The sequence below is a fragment of the Malaclemys terrapin genome, chromosome 1 (genome assembly GCF_027887155.1).
Source record: "Malaclemys terrapin pileata isolate rMalTer1 chromosome 1, rMalTer1.hap1, whole genome shotgun sequence".
NCBI lineage: Eukaryota > Metazoa > Chordata > Testudines > Emydidae > Malaclemys > Malaclemys terrapin.
In genome coordinates this window covers 89,825,836-89,842,925 of record NC_071505.1, presented here as the reverse complement: position 1 = coordinate 89,842,925, position 17,090 = coordinate 89,825,836, and the positions used below count along the sequence as shown (strand labels likewise).

The 17,090-nt window shown below is 43.4% G+C and overlaps 1 protein-coding gene across 7 annotated transcripts in view; it reads right to left on the bottom strand.

Moving 5' to 3' along the window:
* Window positions 1–17,090, bottom strand: part of TCF20 (transcription factor 20) — a 193,532-nt gene that overhangs the window by 101,364 nt on the left and 75,078 nt on the right. For 2 of the 7 annotated variants that reach the window (XM_054030363.1, XM_054030371.1), the window contains exon 1: window positions 3,111–3,191. The exons of 1 other annotated variant lie outside the window; for it this stretch is intronic. The gene's annotated coding sequence lies outside the window, so the exon portion shown is untranslated. Of the gene's footprint in view, window positions 1–2,074; window positions 2,107–3,110; window positions 3,361–8,170; window positions 8,215–17,090 lie in introns of those variants that run through there. 4 more of the 7 variants (XM_054030348.1, XM_054030377.1, XM_054030386.1 and 1 more) reach the window with 4 other exon arrangements.

Below are 17,090 nucleotides of genomic sequence, written 5' to 3'. Positions count from 1 at the left end.
GAACATCTTTTCAAAGAGCTGGAAGAAAAGTTGGATAACTTCACCTAGCCAATGAAGGGCTGAGAAAGCTCCCCACACACATAAGACCTCCAATGAGTATGCCATTGGAGGTAAGACTTGACGTTACTAATAATCCTTAGCTAAAATTTATTTTAAACCCTGCTTACAAACACCCTGCAGGCTCTCCTTATGTATCAAAGCACCAAGAAAAGCACAAACCTAATTATTTTTCTGTTTTTTAGGTTGCCTTAAAAAGAATCTCTCTTCAGATGCTCCAGTGCAGGGGATTGGTCTCTTCACATTGGGGACTTTCCTTTATGATCTGCCTAGGGACCATAAAGGTTCATTTAAGTGCAGGTTTTAGCACAAAGGTTCCATCATTCCTAAAGCCCCTGCAACCTGATTTAAAGATCAAAGTCCAAATTTACATTTTGTTAAATAGAGACTTAACTCTTTCTACCAGAGAAATAAATGCAATGGGGCACCATCAGGATGTATAAGCAGGCAGTTTGGGGAGAACCTAATTTGTCAGAATATCCAAAGGTTTCTCACAGATACCTGAGTTTGAGAGTACAGCAGGTACACAAGGCTACCAGATTCTCCAAGATCATGTGGAAGAGGGCTGACACGCAAATGTGGTCCTCACCTACTGGGATTATATAGCTGTGAGTCACACACACTGATCTAAGTGGTGGTGTCAAAATACTATTCAGAAGTAACATCAGATTTGCAAATCACTGTCATGGGTAAACAAGTGATCCATTTTCTGAAGGCCTGGAGTTTACTGAAATGGTTGAATGCTATTCTGCTTTCCTCAGACCTTTAACAAAAGTTTATCAATCAAGGAATACATGACTAGCCTGCCAGCCAAACACCCTCTTCTCATCACAGTCCCCTCTACAGAGCAACAGGGCTGTCACTGCTCCTCTTTTGTCATGCCAAGTGACCTCACTGAGGAGATACAGTAAACAAAAATACAGATACATATAATCCAAGTTGTGTTAGAAAAATATGAAATCCCATTTAAGGTGCTGGGTTCAGAGAACTCTTCAACCAAAAAGAAGGTAGGTATAATAAGCTCTTTAATAAAAGGAAAAATTCAAAACCACCCTTTAAAGAAAACAAAAAACAAACAAAAAAAAACAGTGATGGTGAAAGGTGCCATATTGAAAGTCCCCAAAAGAAGACAACTTCTCTCACACAAGGCCCAACTAATGAATCAGAACCCTAACTTGAAAGGAGTTCAGCCTCCATTAGCCCACTCAGTCTTGACTGAGACTGGCCAAAAGAGCTGACTGTGGTGTGGGCACCTGTCGACTAGGAAACGTACTAAGAACCAACAACTCATTACAGTTATCCACTGATGAATCAGCAGATTGTAACATGTTTCAATTGCTAAGGATATGAGCATACCACTCCCAAATCTCTAAGCCCCCCAAACTCTTTTTAAATAAAAGAGCAAGTAAGGATACATCAGAAAGAGAGCAAAAGTGTGGCCTAGTCAAACTGCCCCCCCCCCTCCCCCGCGCACCCCTACTGGAAGGGATGTCATGTCAAGGGCTAAAGATGAGGCCAGTTCATAAAACATTAGAGGCTGCTTAGCAATCACAGGTAGCGAAGCTCCCCTCCAGCACCTCCTGCCAGCCCCACTGATCAACTCCTCCTCCTCCCTTCCAGCACCTCCACAGCATACAGAAGGCGCTGGAAGGGAAGGGGAGGAGCGGGGACAGGATGCGCTTGGGGGAGGGACTGGGTGGGAAGAGGCAGGGTGGGGCAGGGCCTGGGGCACAGCAGGGCTGGGAAGAGGCGGGGCAGGGGCTTGAGGGAAGGGGGCAGGGCCTGGGGCAGAGCAGAGGGTTGAGCACCCCCCAGGGCCTATAAGAAGCCACTGCCAATTTACACTTAAACATGGCATGACACCAGTGTTGTGCTGAGTATGGAAAAGGATGGAGAACAACCAGGAGGGCATGGGGGAAAGCTGCCTGGATGAAAAGTTTCCCCTGACTCTGTCACAATGGATCACTTGTTGATTCACACCCCACCCTTTTAATAACAGAATCCCAGTACAACCTACCTACTTAACTTGCATAGTTAATGTTTGCAGTGTGGTAGCCACGATGATCCCAGGATATGAAAAATACAATGTTGGTTGGTGATGAAATCTCTTTTATTGGACCAACTTTGTTGATGGAAGCTACATGGTTTTGAGCTACACCAAGTTCTTCTTAAGGTCTGGGAAACGAAGCAGATCTTCCCCAAACTTGAGAAAGAGCTTGGTGTAGCTCAAATCCTTGTAACTTTCAGTAACAAAGTTGGTCCAATAAAAGATATATCTTCCCCTACCTTCTCTCTTGCATATTTAATACATTATAACTTTCTCTTTCCCATGGTGGGTATAGAATAAGGCACTTTCTGTGAAAAAAAGATCATAAATACAACTTCTAGCTAAAAGGAAGGGCATCAACACAACACACTCAGGAAGTATGCTCTCCATTCCTCATAAAAGCCCCTTCCCATTGTTTTGATGAGACCTTGTGAGAGTGATCGGTTCTAGATTGCCCATCCAGAAAACAACAAGGTGCTGCTAACTACATGCTTAATGTATTCATAATACAGCCCATCTCCTCCACTTTGCATATAGTGTGCATCTCTCTCTTCTTTTTTATCATTAACACCCCACCACATTCATCCCCACGTCAAACTTCACTGGCCTTAAAAGAAAACATTATTGTGGGGTCGGAAGGCAAAGAGGTGCGGGGCACTTCAGATTTAGTAGAATGGCTTCTTCGTTCAAAAAGAAAATTGAAGAGCGTGAGACCAGAAGAACCTTCCTATCCCCTCCCATCCCCCCTCAACGCCCCATCTCATCCCCCCTTCCCCTCAACCTACCCCCCCCCCCGCATCCGAGTCCCTGGGCACCACTATTTATCACAGGGGTTTTATCGTCAGTCAAGGGGCGCTGGGGGCGGGGCGGGCCCTGCTCACAGCCACTGGGCCGCACGCTGTGAATCATCCCCCCCGGGCCCCGCCACCGCCCTCCCCCGCGCGCACACGCCCCCTCCCCCACCTCTGGGGCAGGGTCCCCTCAGAGCAACTAAGGGATCCGTTACCTGCGACCCTCCCTCTCCCGCGCGGAGGGGGGAGCGCGGGGCGGGGTCTCTCAGTGGCGCAGGCGGCGGGGCCCCGCTCCAGGCCGGGGGGGGCTCCGCGGCGGCGGCGGTTCGGGGGTTTCTCGCTCCATTCTCCCCTCACACACAGGAAATAACACAGGATCAGCTGACCCCGCCCAGCCAATGGGGAGGTGATGGAACAGCGCGCGCCAGCGGGAGCAGCGCGAGGCGGCGGCGGCAGGTCCCGGGCAGGGAGGCAAGGAGGAGGACGGCGCGTGCGCGCGCGCGCTCTCGAGGTGTGTGCTGGGCGTAGGGGCTGCAGACACCTCCTTCCCCACCACGCGCTCGTTTAAAGGGGCCGCGCCACCCAGTACCCGGCGGGCGCACCACTGGCTCGGGGCAGCTGGTGCCACTTCCCCGTGGGTGAGGGGCTCCAACAAACGGCGGCTGTAGCGCAGCTCGGCGCCAGATTCCTCTCTCTACCCCCTTGCCCGCACCGCTGTGCCTAGGTAGCCCCGGGGCAGAGGCGGCTGGTGCTTTTCATGCTAGGTGCAGCGGCCCCAAGTGGAGTCGCAGCCCAGTCTGGGATCCTGGACTCTAGCTCTGCCCTGGGCGAGGCAGGTGGCCCGGCGGCAGCAGCGGCGCTAATCGCTGGGAGCTCCTGGGGGAAAGGGGGTGTGCTGTAGCCGGGCAGGGCTGCATAATATTACTAGTGCAGGGCCCTAGCAGAGTAAATCAGGGCTAGGAGGAAGCCCGGGTCCGGGCCGTCACATTTCAGCGCTCTTCAAGCAGTTCCCACGTCCCTGTATTCCCAAGGCTCTGCCCCTTTGCTAACACTCGGCTCCCGAGGCAGTGCACAGGCTGGGGAACCATGTGAGAATGATCTTTTAAGCCGCCTTTACTCGTAGGAGCAGTGGTTCTGGCCTACCTTACAGGTCCGCAGTAAAACTCGGGACTGGAGGCTGCTGCAAATTCCTCCTGAGCTCCCAGCGCTAACCCCAAATGAAAAGAGGATGCGGGCGGGGCCTGGTCTAGGCCCTTCAGCCATGCTCCTGCTGCCCCTTCACCTGACAAAAATAACTAATTTTCCATGTGTAAGTTGTGCTAAGGTAACATTACTATGGAATTTTTAAAGCTCTGATTTTTCTGAGTTACTTTAGAATCTGACTGATGCTGTTTGATCACTTTTTGTACCTCACTTAGCTGTAACATGAAAGCTACATTGCTCACTTCTGTGCATTTTCATTGGAATCAAAAGTGGTCAATAACATTTTCTAGTTAGGGCATTATACATTAACCCCTAAATTTTGGCCTAAAGTACAGTGCTTTTTTAACGAACAAGGTACTGCAAAGCAACATTGCGGGTACAGTGGTAGAGCTGTAGAGAGCCCAGGAAGCACTAAGGAGGGTGTAATTCAGATTTAAGGTACACCACCAGACCTGAAAGGGGAGGAGGAGGAAAATGTACATAAAGCCTATCTGCTTTATACATGACTTCAGTCTGTAGTATCAGCTCTTCCCTTTCAGAAGTGCTATACTATTTTCAGAACCAATTTGAAATAAACAGTTTTTAAATGCTCTTGTAATATCCTACACAAATCTTTAATTTAAGGGTCCTTAAGTGCACTTCCCCCCTTGAGCAGTAAGTTGAAGGTTTTGTGCGGGTATTTCCTAGTTTACAAAAAATTAGCATGCTAGTATAGGGGACTGAAACATGGAGCTTGGAGGGGCCAGCTGGGAAGCGGGGATGCAAAGCCTGTCAGATAATCATCTTCTCCATTTAGAATTTGCATGTCAGTGAAGGAAGCTTTATGAGACACTCTAGCTTCCTCCATCTGCCACTCATAGCTTTTCATGTGAAAATGCAGGATAGTGGCAGGCTGAAAATCTTTAAGTGCTAAGCAAAGAAAATACAATCATTTAATCTCTCTAGAAGGAGTTTAACAGAGCAGATATGATGGTTTCAGTTAAGTTTCCCCAATCTCTGCCCCCAAGAACCTTAGCCCGTCTTCATCCCTTGTTGTAGGCCTTACTCTGGAAGTAGGCCCTTGCTTATAGCTCAGCCAGTACAAATTTCAAAATTACACTGTACAATGCATTCTCTTGTCAAGTGATTATGGGGGAGACTGGGGCATAGGTGGAACTGGCAGAAGTGCAGCCTAAGTAAGACTGAGGTCATGGCAATAGATTGGGGGAGGCAACCAGACAATATAATATCTACTCCACTTTATTGATTATAAGTGCCTACCATTTGTCACTCGAGTTAGCAATTTGGGGGGTATTACTGAATCCACAGCTGCTCTTAGACTACCATGTATAGGGTTGGAAGAATTAGCTTTTTATTGGTAAAAGTCAGCAAAGTAAATTTAACTGTACACATACACAAACTGATGGAAAGTATTTCCATTAATAATAAAAATTTACAGGTAGGCAAAGTAAGAAATGCGGCTTGAGAACTTATTGGAGTGGGATTTAAGGATATTTACTTTGTATGTTTTGACATATGATGTTGACAGTTTGTGATTTAACAGTTATAAATCTAACTTTTTGAAGCTCAACATGTACTGTCATTAAATAATTATTGTCTGCCTCCCTCCCCCCAAAATTTCTTCTAACAGTAAAAATTTAAATAGGGGGTGAAATAATAAGAAATGCTTAAAAACAAACAAACACTGATATTATCTATCAAAATTATATACAAAATAAAAATCTAATTCTCCCATGCCTAATCATATAGCAAAAGTTTTTGGTAAAGTGTCTCTCCCCACAATCTTTGACTTGCCAGGAGCATGCAACTGTTTCTTTCTGATGCAAACCTTCTACTGAGATATATGCCTTATCTCCCTCAGATTAAATTACTGCAATGCTCTCTACATGAACTACCTGGAAACTGCAGTTTGTTCAGAAGGCAGGAGCCATTTTACGAAGCAGGATCTCTCCAGAAGCACATTACACCAGTGCTCTGATCTGCATTGGTTTCTAGGTAAAGTTTAATGACTTCACCTATAAACCCCTGAATGGTTTGGGAAAAAATGCCATGAGAAATGCCTCTCTCCCAGTGATACTGACACAAGGGGGTTAGTGGAGCTCCTGTGATACAGCTTCTGGCAGTGTTGTCACCATGAGGAACACTCCACTTTGGAACCTACCTTTCCCTGGTATGATATAGCCCAAATCTTGTTAACCTTTCAGAGGATGCTAAAAAGTTGTTGGAGATGGACGACCATGATAAGGGCTGTTATCTTGAGGGAGGGGTATTAATTGGATTGAAAGTTTAGAGTACAGGATGGATTTTTTTTTTTATAGATATTAAAATACAAAGCCATTTATAGGCCATGATGTTTAAGATGTATTAATTTTACAAGAAATCAGCCTCAATAGAAAGTTATATATGGTCTGCATATTTTTGATTTATGAACATATAAACAATCTATGAGTCATCTTCTAAAAAAATCAGGAATTTCTTTGTTAAAGATGCAAAAAAAGTTACACTGAAAAAAATAATTAGGAACATATGATACTGCACTAGAGGACACTGATCTTATTCCATATGGGAATTCCTTTCTCCAGCAATGGCCATTACCAGATGCTTCAAAAGAAACAAGGAGGAGTAATTTTTAAACGTTTGCAACTCAAAGTAATAACCACATTTACTTATTCTTATAAAATTCATTTTGTGCTTAGAAAGAGTATGTGCTGTAAATTTGGGGATGATACACTGTCAGCAGTACTCAAACTATGGTACATGTGCCACTGGTGATACCTGGGTTGGTTTATAGTAAAGTATTAGCATAAGTATCCATTGTAATTATGCTAATTAAAGTTACCAAGGTGATATGGCAAGTACTTGCTATGTCCAAGAACTACTTGCACTATGCTGCTCATCCATGAGAGATTTCATAACAAGTGTCAAAGCCTCATTTATCACATCAGCAGGTTGTTTCTGCTAAAATAATCAGCAATTAAGTAGTTAACAACATTGACTTCTAAATGGTTATCTTTAGGTTTCAGAGTTAACGATCCTAGTGAGCTGAATGGGGCAGTTCACTCCTCAGTGATATTGTTTTAGGCTGCCTACATACTCAGGAAGACAACCATGCATCAGTTTACATTTGGTTGATGTGTATAAAGTTTTTCTTCACAACTGAGGGCTACAATTTTGTTTCTTTAGAGGAAAGAAATCTTAGATTCTGCAGAATCCACTGAATGACAACCATTTGACTACAATCATTTCAATATAGAAATAATTATGACTAATAGAGATAATTAAAAATTAAACCCATTAAGACACTTAGGTCCGAGTCCTGTAATCAGATCCATGTGGCTGAAACCCTACACCTGTGCAGATCTAACTGCAGGATCAAGGCCATCTATACTTGAAACTTTTCAAAGTTTAAAACAAAAAACAAAAAAAAAAGATTTGTTAGGTGGAGCCAAAAAATTATTACTCACCAAAAAAAAAATTCTGAAAGGGGCATCTTAAAATTAATATAACAAACTAATCAACAGATTTGCTTGTAAATTCTCAGAAAATTCATTCTGTACTCCAACAATAAGTGCTGTACACAGAGAGGATATACTATATTATACATACATAAGAAAGACATAAGTCCCTACTTTTAGTGCAAATGTCTACACAACATCAACTATAGACGACAATGGCATCTCCCTTTCCCTCCATTTATTACCCTCCAGATCCTGCCTCTTTCCCTTTACATTCCTTTTTCCTCATCCCCATCAGGAAGTCTCAGTGTGAGAATACTTATATATAAATGAGGGTGGGATGAGAGGCAAAATGACAGCTAACATTTGAACCCTTTAGCATGGAGACAAAGAATCCTGGGAAAAGTAAAGGCATTTAAGTAGTCATTGAAGGCTCAAGTAAATTTCTCCCTGTTCCTACTACTGCAGCCATCAAAGTTCACAGGGTAAATAGCACTGGTCAGCTTTAGCATACTCAGGCTCCATCTGCTACTTTAATATCAGGTTTACCTTGCAAATCCCATTCCTGTCTCTCACAGGACACAAGTTCCCATGGGGATTTGAAAATTCCTTCTTACCCTGAGAGGACTGACAACTGCAGATGGGATAGGCTCCCTTAGACATTGAGGTCACCAATTCTGATCTAGCCATGGGTCAGTAGTTACTCAGTCATGTCCACACTCCAGCAACATATATTAAGAGCTGGGGAAGGGGGTGTCACAACCACCCGCAAAAGTCATGGGTATCGATCTATGGGAAGAAAAAGGATTGAAACAATGGTGTTTAACACACTTCTACCTTAAAGGTGGCTGTGCCAGGTTTCTCCCAGGCACATAAACTGCATTCCCTCCCCAAAATAGCATCCTTATCCCATCAAATTATTTCCCCTTTCATTCTATTTCATGCAGTATACACACTCTCTCCGTCTCTGGTACAACTTTTATCTATAGCACTTAGATGCTATGGGGATGGGCACCAGAGAAAAAGCTAGATATAGAATACAAAAGAGGCCAGCAAGATTAGTCACATATAGACCACACTACCATGGACTGAAACTTACACTAGTTGTGGAACAGCTAATTCTTTAGGCAAGTTCAAAGCAACAGCAGTTCATCTGTCTTGAAATGAGAGAGACATCAGTATGGCTGCATTCATTAGTATTTTCTGGCACTATTCCCATTCCTTCTTTCTACTCCCTTCACAGTGACTCAGCTAAAACGTCTTATATCTGACCCACTGGAGGGAGGACCAGTATTCAATCTCTCTTAGGACTCTGGTAAGAGTCTGGAGGGCTCCTCCCTCATTAATTCACTGGCATTAGATTCCCTGTAAGATACAAGTCAAAAAGTCTAGCTTCTTCATGGAAATATTTTATGTAGAGCAGAGAGTCTCAACCTGGTGGTCATGACTTGGTCCATCACTTGGAAATGGCTTTCCTTCAGACACCAGACACCATAAGCCACAGTGCTGAGGCCTGCAGTCCAATCGCTGCAACATCAAATCAGCCAGAGTGAAGAATTCTGGGGCATACCTAAGGAGAAACTGATGCAAGTGGCTGAATGTGGGTGTCATGGGAGGAAAAAAAGTCAAAAACTGAAATATAGAAAACAATTCTGCTTCTATCGCTTTATATTCCAATACTCCTCTCTCCCCATCTTTCTCTTTTACAAGGAACTAGCGTATGAAAATAAGATTTTTTTTTCCTCCTTCAGATCGGTTCAGCTTCTGCTGCTTATTCCCTTCACTTCTTGTCAGAAACCTCCATTTGCAATATCAGAATTCCGTTGCTGTGGAAGTGGTTTTGATGTCACAGACAAAGGAATCTGACTCCAGCAAAAGGAGCTGAACTTTTGAGGAAAAATGATCCCATGTCCATGAAGATGTTTTAAGTGTGTGAATTTAAAATAGTAAGCCATACAAAATATATGGCTCACTGGCAAGACGTTCTCCAGCGAGGCAGAAGAGACCATTATATCAATAAATCCTCATTATCTGAATCACTAAACATATCAAAATAGTAAAAGAAGAAAATATTAGAAGAACCACTCATCTCTTAAAACAGTCTTATGAAAACCAACTCTGCCTTGCCAGAGCACGTTTTATAGAAGGGGATTTTTAAATGTGTTAAAGGCAAACAGGGGTTTTCTTTGTTGATTTTTTTCTGCCCACAGGGGAGTGGCAATTTCCAGACTTGACAGGCTCGCCTCATTTTTAAATCCCCGTAACATATGATCTCAAGTTTTAGAGACAGTTGAGATTAGATTCTTACTTCCATTCCCTCACTGGTTTCTTCCAACATGTATGCAAGAGTTGTTTTGAATATCAGATGATCAAAAACTTCCTTGGGGCTATTTTTTCTATAAGAAGGGGTAGGGTTGGTTCTCCACATCACTGATCTCTTAGAATTTAACAGACTCCCCACTTCTATGTAATTACAGAAGTTTAGGTACATTACAAAGCATTTGAGACAGGCTTATGGCAGGAGGTGGAGGGTAAGCAAGGTGGATGGGACTGGACCAGGATTGTTGGATGCTGTGTATCCTTGAAAAAAGAAGAACAGGAGTACTTGTGGCACCTTAGAGACTAACAAATTTATTAGAGCATAAGCTTTCGTGGACTACAGCCCACTTCTTCGGATGCATATAGAATGGAACATATAATGAGGAGATATATATATACACACATACAGAGAGCATAAACAGGTGGGAGTTGTCTTACTAACTCTGAGAGGCCAATTAATTAAGAGAAAAAAAAAAAAAAAAAAAACTTTTGCTAGTAAGTGGCCCATACTTATGCCTAGTCTGAAGGACCATTTAGATATACAATAAATCTCAGGAACCTCCAGGGACAGAAACTAATGTTACGCTCCAATGAATTTCAGTTTTGTTATGACATATAGCAGGATTTTGAAACTCCGGTAACTCATGAAACACTGGACCAAAAAAAATCATATTCTGATTTCCCTTATGCCTTATCTTCCCCACCCTTCACAAGAAACCCCAAACCCAACAACTTCAAATTCAACTGACTTTAATATCTGCTACATCAAGAACTGCAAGAGCTAGAAACAATGCAGTATTGAAGCCACTAATCTCAATTTGCAAAAACCATTAATCCCTGACTCTTAAGAGTTTAGCAGCAAAGTCTTCTAAAATCATGCTGGAACTGAAGTAGGAACATGGAGCAAAACAGTAATCAGAATGACCTGATTTTAAAATATGAGTATTACCTACTATCCTAGGAGCATTGCCTACACATAGATCAGAGTCCCATGCTGTTAGTAACATCATGGGCAGTTCCTACTTCCAGGTTCAAGAGGATCTACAAACAGTCCAATTAAGTTAACTGGACTTAATTTTTAAGATAATAAATCTTTGCTTCTATAGTCATTACTGTTTCTTTTGGAGATGAAAATAGGAACTAATTATTTTTCTAGGTGCATGGGACTCTAATGACTGAGCAAAGTTTGACAGAAGAGGTAGTCTCAGCTGAGGGACAGATTTTTAACTTTTCTTTAAAGGTTTATGAAACAATTAGACTTTGTCTACAAGAAAAATGTTGGGTTTCTTGTTTTGTTTAAAATTGCCAGTACTGCAGTTTTTGTCAAGGTTCTGAATGTTGAGCGGGGGTCTTTCCATCTTATGCATCTTCACCAGTAAAAGAGGAGCTACAGTTCAAATTAAGCCCTCAGTGAGTTTGCACATGTCTTAGCCAAGTTTAAGGTCCAGAATTCCATATTTGCCAGGGTAGAAAAAAAACACTGCAGCACAAATGATTTCTTGACCAGTGATCAGAAATAATAAAAATTCAGTCCTAGGAACAACCACCAGCACCACTGACCTGAACCCAGCACTCACACTCATTATATATATATATGGACCTGACCTTTGTGCATGTCAGGGTGGGGAGAAAGCATATATCATCCCTGGAGGATGATATAGGTGACAAATCTGAGGAACTGTCCCAGACTGAGGTGTCATTAGAAGAGGTTTTGGAACAAATTGATAAACTAAACAGTAATAAGTCACCAGGAACAGATGGTATTTACTCAAGAGTTCTGAAGGAACTCAAATGTGAAATTGCAGAACTACTAACTGTAGTCTGTAACCTATCATTTAAATCAGCTTCTATACCAAATGACTGGAGGATAGCTAATGTGACGCCAATTTTTAAAAAGGGCTCCAGAGGTGATCCTGTTAATTACAGGCCAGTAAGCCTGACTTCAGTACCGGGCAAATTGGTTGAAACTATAGTAAAAGAACAAAATTGTCAGACACAAAGATGAACATAATTTATTGGGGAAGAGTCAACATGGTTTTAGTAAAGGGAAATCATGCTTCACCAATCTACTGGAATTTTTTGAGGGGGTCAACAAGCATGTGGACAAGGGGGATCCAGTGGCTATAGTGTACTTAGATTTTCAGAAAACCTTTGACAAGGTCCCTCACTAAAGGCTCTTAAGCAAAGTAAACTGTCATGGAATAAGAGGGAAGGTCCTCTCATGGATTGGTAACTGGTTAAAAGTTAGGAAACAAAGTGTAGGAATAAATGGGGAGTTTTCAGAATGGAGAGAGGTAAATAGTGGTGTCCCCCAGGGGTCTGTACAGGGACCAGTCCTATTCAACATATTCATAAATGATCTGGAAAAAGGGGTAAACAGTGAGGTGGCAAAATTTGCAGATGATACAAAACTACTAAAGATAGTTAAGACCCAGGCAGGCTGCGAAGAGCTACAAAAGGATCTCTCAAAACTAGGTGACTGGGCAACAAAATGGCAGATGAAATTCAATGTTGATAAATGCAAAGTCATGCACATTGGAAAACATAATCCCAACTATACGTATAAAATGATGGGGTCTAAATTAGCTGTTACCACTCAAGAAAGACATCTTGGGAGTCATTGTGGATAGATCTCTGAAAACATCCACTCAATGTGCAGTGGCATTCAAAAAAGCAAACAGAATGTTGCGAATCATTAGGAAAGGGATAGATAATATGACAGAAAATATCATATTGCCTCTATATAAACCCATGGTATGCCCACATCTTGAATACTGTGTACAGATGTAGTCGCCCCATCTCAAAAAAGCTATATTGGAATTGGAAAAGGTTCAGAAAAGGGTAACAAAAATTATTAGGGGTATGGAACGGCTTCCGTATGAGGAGAGATTAATAATATTGGGACTTTTCAGCTTGGAAAAGAGCCTACTAAGTGGTGATATGATTGAGATCTATAAAATCATGACTGGTATGGAAAAAGTTAATAAGGAAGTGTTATTTACTCCTTATCATAACATAAGAACTAGGGGGTCACCAAATGAAATTAATAGACAGCAGGTTTAAAACAAACAAAATGAAGTATTTTTTCCACACAGTGCACAGTCAACCTGTGGAACTCCTTGCCAGAGGATGTTGTGAAGGCCAAGACTATAATAGGGACACCATCCCTGCCCATCCTGGCTAAAAGCCAGGAATGGTGTCCCTAGCTTCTGTTTGCCAGAGGCTGGGAATGTGTGACAGGGAATGGATTCACTTGATGATTACCTGTTCTGTTCATTCCCTCTGGGGCACCTGGCATTGGTCACTGTTGGAAGACAGGATACTGGGCTAGATGGGCCTTTGGTCTGACCCAGTATGGCCGTTCTTATGAGAAGGCATATTCCCCAAGGACGATGCTTATAACACAGAATTCTAGCCCATGATGCAGCCAGCCAGTCCACTAGTGGGGAAAAAGAACTGAGAGAGGGGGGAATTGTTCTTTCCCGATGATGGCTCTGCTTCACAATTTATGATAAAATTAATTCATTTATTCAGGTGATCAAGGTTCTGTCTTGCTCTGCTAACATTTCTGAAAAGAGGTAGTCACCACCTCAGGAATTAGTTAGCATTGTATCTCGAGGAAATGGGGTTTCTTTAATGCCTAAGTCTTTTTCTTCAGGATTGAAGGGGCGGGGGAATGGGTGATGGTGGTGGCAGCAGTAGCAGCAAGAGGGCCTCTCATAATAAGGGGGAAAAAATCTGTTCAGTTTCCCTTTACCGGCCACTGGAGGCTCTCCAGGGGATTCAGGCATCTCCTGCCCAGGGCTCTCTCTTGCTCTCAGAGAGCTCCTTGCATGTGCTCCCTGATTACTTCCCCTCCTCAGAAAGAGGGAAATTCCCTTACCTCAAATGCTTTTAGCCTCTTACTGAGATCTCCTGCCCAGCTGGAGCTTGCCTCCTTCCCTCACAGCAGTATATGAATGTGAGAGAAGACACCTGGCAACCTTCCTTTGGGTAGGAAAGGGATTGAATCCTCTGATTTTCCAATGGGGGATGGGGATAACCCCTGGGTACAATATCAAGGAATGTCTGTCAGCATACTGAAGGGAATTCAGAGAAAAGCAAAAAAGAGTGGTGGAAGCTTTATGACTTCAGTCATTTGAAACAGGTTTGGACAATGCCCAGAGGAATATACGGGGGGAACAATCCTGCACTTCCCTGGAGGAGAGGACAAGGTTTAACTCTTTTCCATATCTAATCTCTGCTAGGTCACATCCTCCAATATTCTCTTTCCTCAAATCACATTGTGGCTCCACACACAGATTACAGCAGATACGCTAGTCAGCCCCACCTAGATTTTGCCACGCATCAGTCTTCTGTCGTTTAGGGAAAACAGCAGAAATGAGAGAGCTGTGGATTTCCTGGGGGAGTGATGGGTCATTTGACTTCGTTCTCGAAGGGGTGAGGTATGATTCTAGGCTCTACTTCGGAGCTAATATCTGGTCATGGCTCAGAGGAACCAACACAACACTTTGTAAAAACACTTTTGCTATCTAACTAACAAATCTTCACAACTCCGCTGAGAGGCCAGTAAGACCCTTTGAATGCCAGGGGAAGGAGAAGAGATGAAAAGAAATACGAGGGGTTATATCAGCAATCCGGGGGGGAAGAGAAGATGAAATTTAGTTATGCAGAGGGGTCAGTGCAATAGCTTTTCATCACTGAAGACCTGGATTCAAATCCTGTCTCCGATAACCTCTGAAGTTACATTAGCACAGAGATTCTCAAACTGTGGTCTGCAGAGCCTTTCCTAGACATCTGCAGAATTAAATATTTTCAGAACCATGCAGTAGGTGCATCTCTTCTGATAATCCAGCTGTCTGTTTAGACTGCAAGAATGCTGCACAATTAATTATACATCTCTGCTACAAAAGACCAAATCTGTAAGTGCAAGGGGGTGCTGTTCATCAAGACTGAGATGTATTGGCAGAAGTGCATGAGGGTCCAACTGTAAAAAAGCAAGGGGTGCTGTAGGTCATTAGGACTGAAGCACACTGGGGACCAGAAAATGGAATAGCAGGGATGCTGCAGACTGTCAGGACGAGATGAACACAGCTCTGCCAATCAGGGTCTAGGAATGGAATAGCAGAAATGCTGCTGGTCATCAGAATGAGGTGCATTGGCAGCGCTGTGGTAGAGAGGCACTTGCACAGCACCTTCATGCATCTTCTGTCTCCAACGCTTCGTTTTAAAAATAGAACAAAAACACTACATCACTGTCAATAAGAGTCCAGTTGAATGTGAGTCAGTGCAGGGTCATTTTTAGACAGACACCCTTCTCTGCTGATTTCCTTGGAAGTCCCTTTTCCCTTGAGTGTATATTTAATAAATACAGAAACAACGCAGTGTCATACAGCTTTTCACTGTCACTCTCTCCCCATCCTTCCTCCTCCAGACACATAGACTAACACAAAATGACGGCTTCCTGAACAGACTGAATGAGCAAAGACCTCGCTCCTTTCTTAATTGTCTGCATTCTACTCTCTCGCTCCAGTCATATTATATCACAAAACTCAAAGCAACCCACCCACTGCCCCTTCTTTGTCCAAAATCTCAAATGAATGGCAAATTGGACACAGAAAAAACTGCTAAAGGGAAATGCAAGTTAACCAGCCCCCTCCCCCCCCTTGTCATTTTGAGGCAGTTCTTTGCTGATGCACCTACATGCTATTTTGCTGTCATCAGTTAAAAAGATGGAGATATTAAAAAGTAAGAATCATGTATCACAGTTCTTGAGAATGTGACCCTGAGGCCCTGCCCTTCTCCCTCCTTATGTATACACCCACCACATTCAAATACCAGCCCCCCCCCCCCCCCCTTCTCCGGTACTACTCTGAACCTGCAAAGCACACGCACACAACAACCAAAAAAAAAAAAGCCAGGACAGCCACAAACCCAATAACCCATTTATGTCGGTTTCAAAGCTAGAGACAGAATGCAAGGAACAGCCAGCAGCTGGGGCCTTTGAAATGGACAAGAAAGAGGCTCACTGTGACCAGCCAAATAGGACTCCAGCTGCGTTCCTCTGAGAAATGGTATTAAGCGATTTCCCTGCCCCTACCCTGCATCCCTCACTGCCTCCCTCCCCACACACGCTATCAGAGAATGCACCGTACAGCCAGAGCGTCACTGGGTGGCACACACGCGTGTGGTCTGCAAGATCTGGCCTCTGCAGGGCAATTTTACACTCTAAACTTTCAAGAAGAAGAGAAATAAAGCCAATTTACTGTACCTTTCTGGCATGATTCTCAGCTTTCCCTGCTGCTTCTCCCCACCCCCTTCCGATTTATCTCAGCTACTGGTTTTATAAACCAAGAGGGTGGGAGTAAAGAGGAGGGGGCTTTTTTCTCTTCTCTCAGCCCCGTCTGCACCTTCTGCCTGATCCTGCAAGTGAAGTCACAAGGCTGAGTCTGTGACATCACATGGAGTCTACAAACACTGGATTGTGACTTCACTGCAGGCTAGAACAGGGAGGAATATGAGAGGGGAGGGGAAAAGGCTCTTATTCATTACACATATCTGCTATAGTAACAAAGGGAACAGACGAAATGGCTGGCCCTGGAAATCACTTGTATCAAATGTGCTCTTTTTTTGTTTGTGAAATAAAGTTTGCTCCACAATGAAAATATCTTTTCAAGGTGGTTTGAGTGGGGGAGAGAAAAACTGGAAGTAGTAGGGTGGTTGGACCAACGGTGATCTTCCTGTGCCATGTACCCACCCTGGAAACCCTCTTAGGACTGAAGTAAATTGACAGAACTGCTTGTGGGGTACCAAGTCTGGATTAGGAGGAAAGTGCTATAAGTCAAGATCAAGGTGCACTGGGGGTAGTGAAAGCTCAGGGCTGGAATTCAGAGGGGGGAATTCTGGGGAAAAGCGTAAGATTGGAATGGCAGGGGATACTGCAGGTCAGGATTGAGGTGCATTGGCAGAGCAGGGAGGGTCCTAGCAATGGTCTAACAGAGGCTACTGCAGGTTAGGATTGAAAGTGTAATGGCAAAGATGTTGTAGGAGTGGGCTATTGGTTCAGGCTGGAATAATATTAATTAGCATGTTTAGCTTCTTCCATTGAAGAGCTGACTCACTTTACTCTTATTAACTGGAATACAGGGGGTGCTGCAGGTCAGGATTGAGATGCATCCACACAGTTGTATGTGGGGTTAGGCCTGTGAGAAGCCAGTA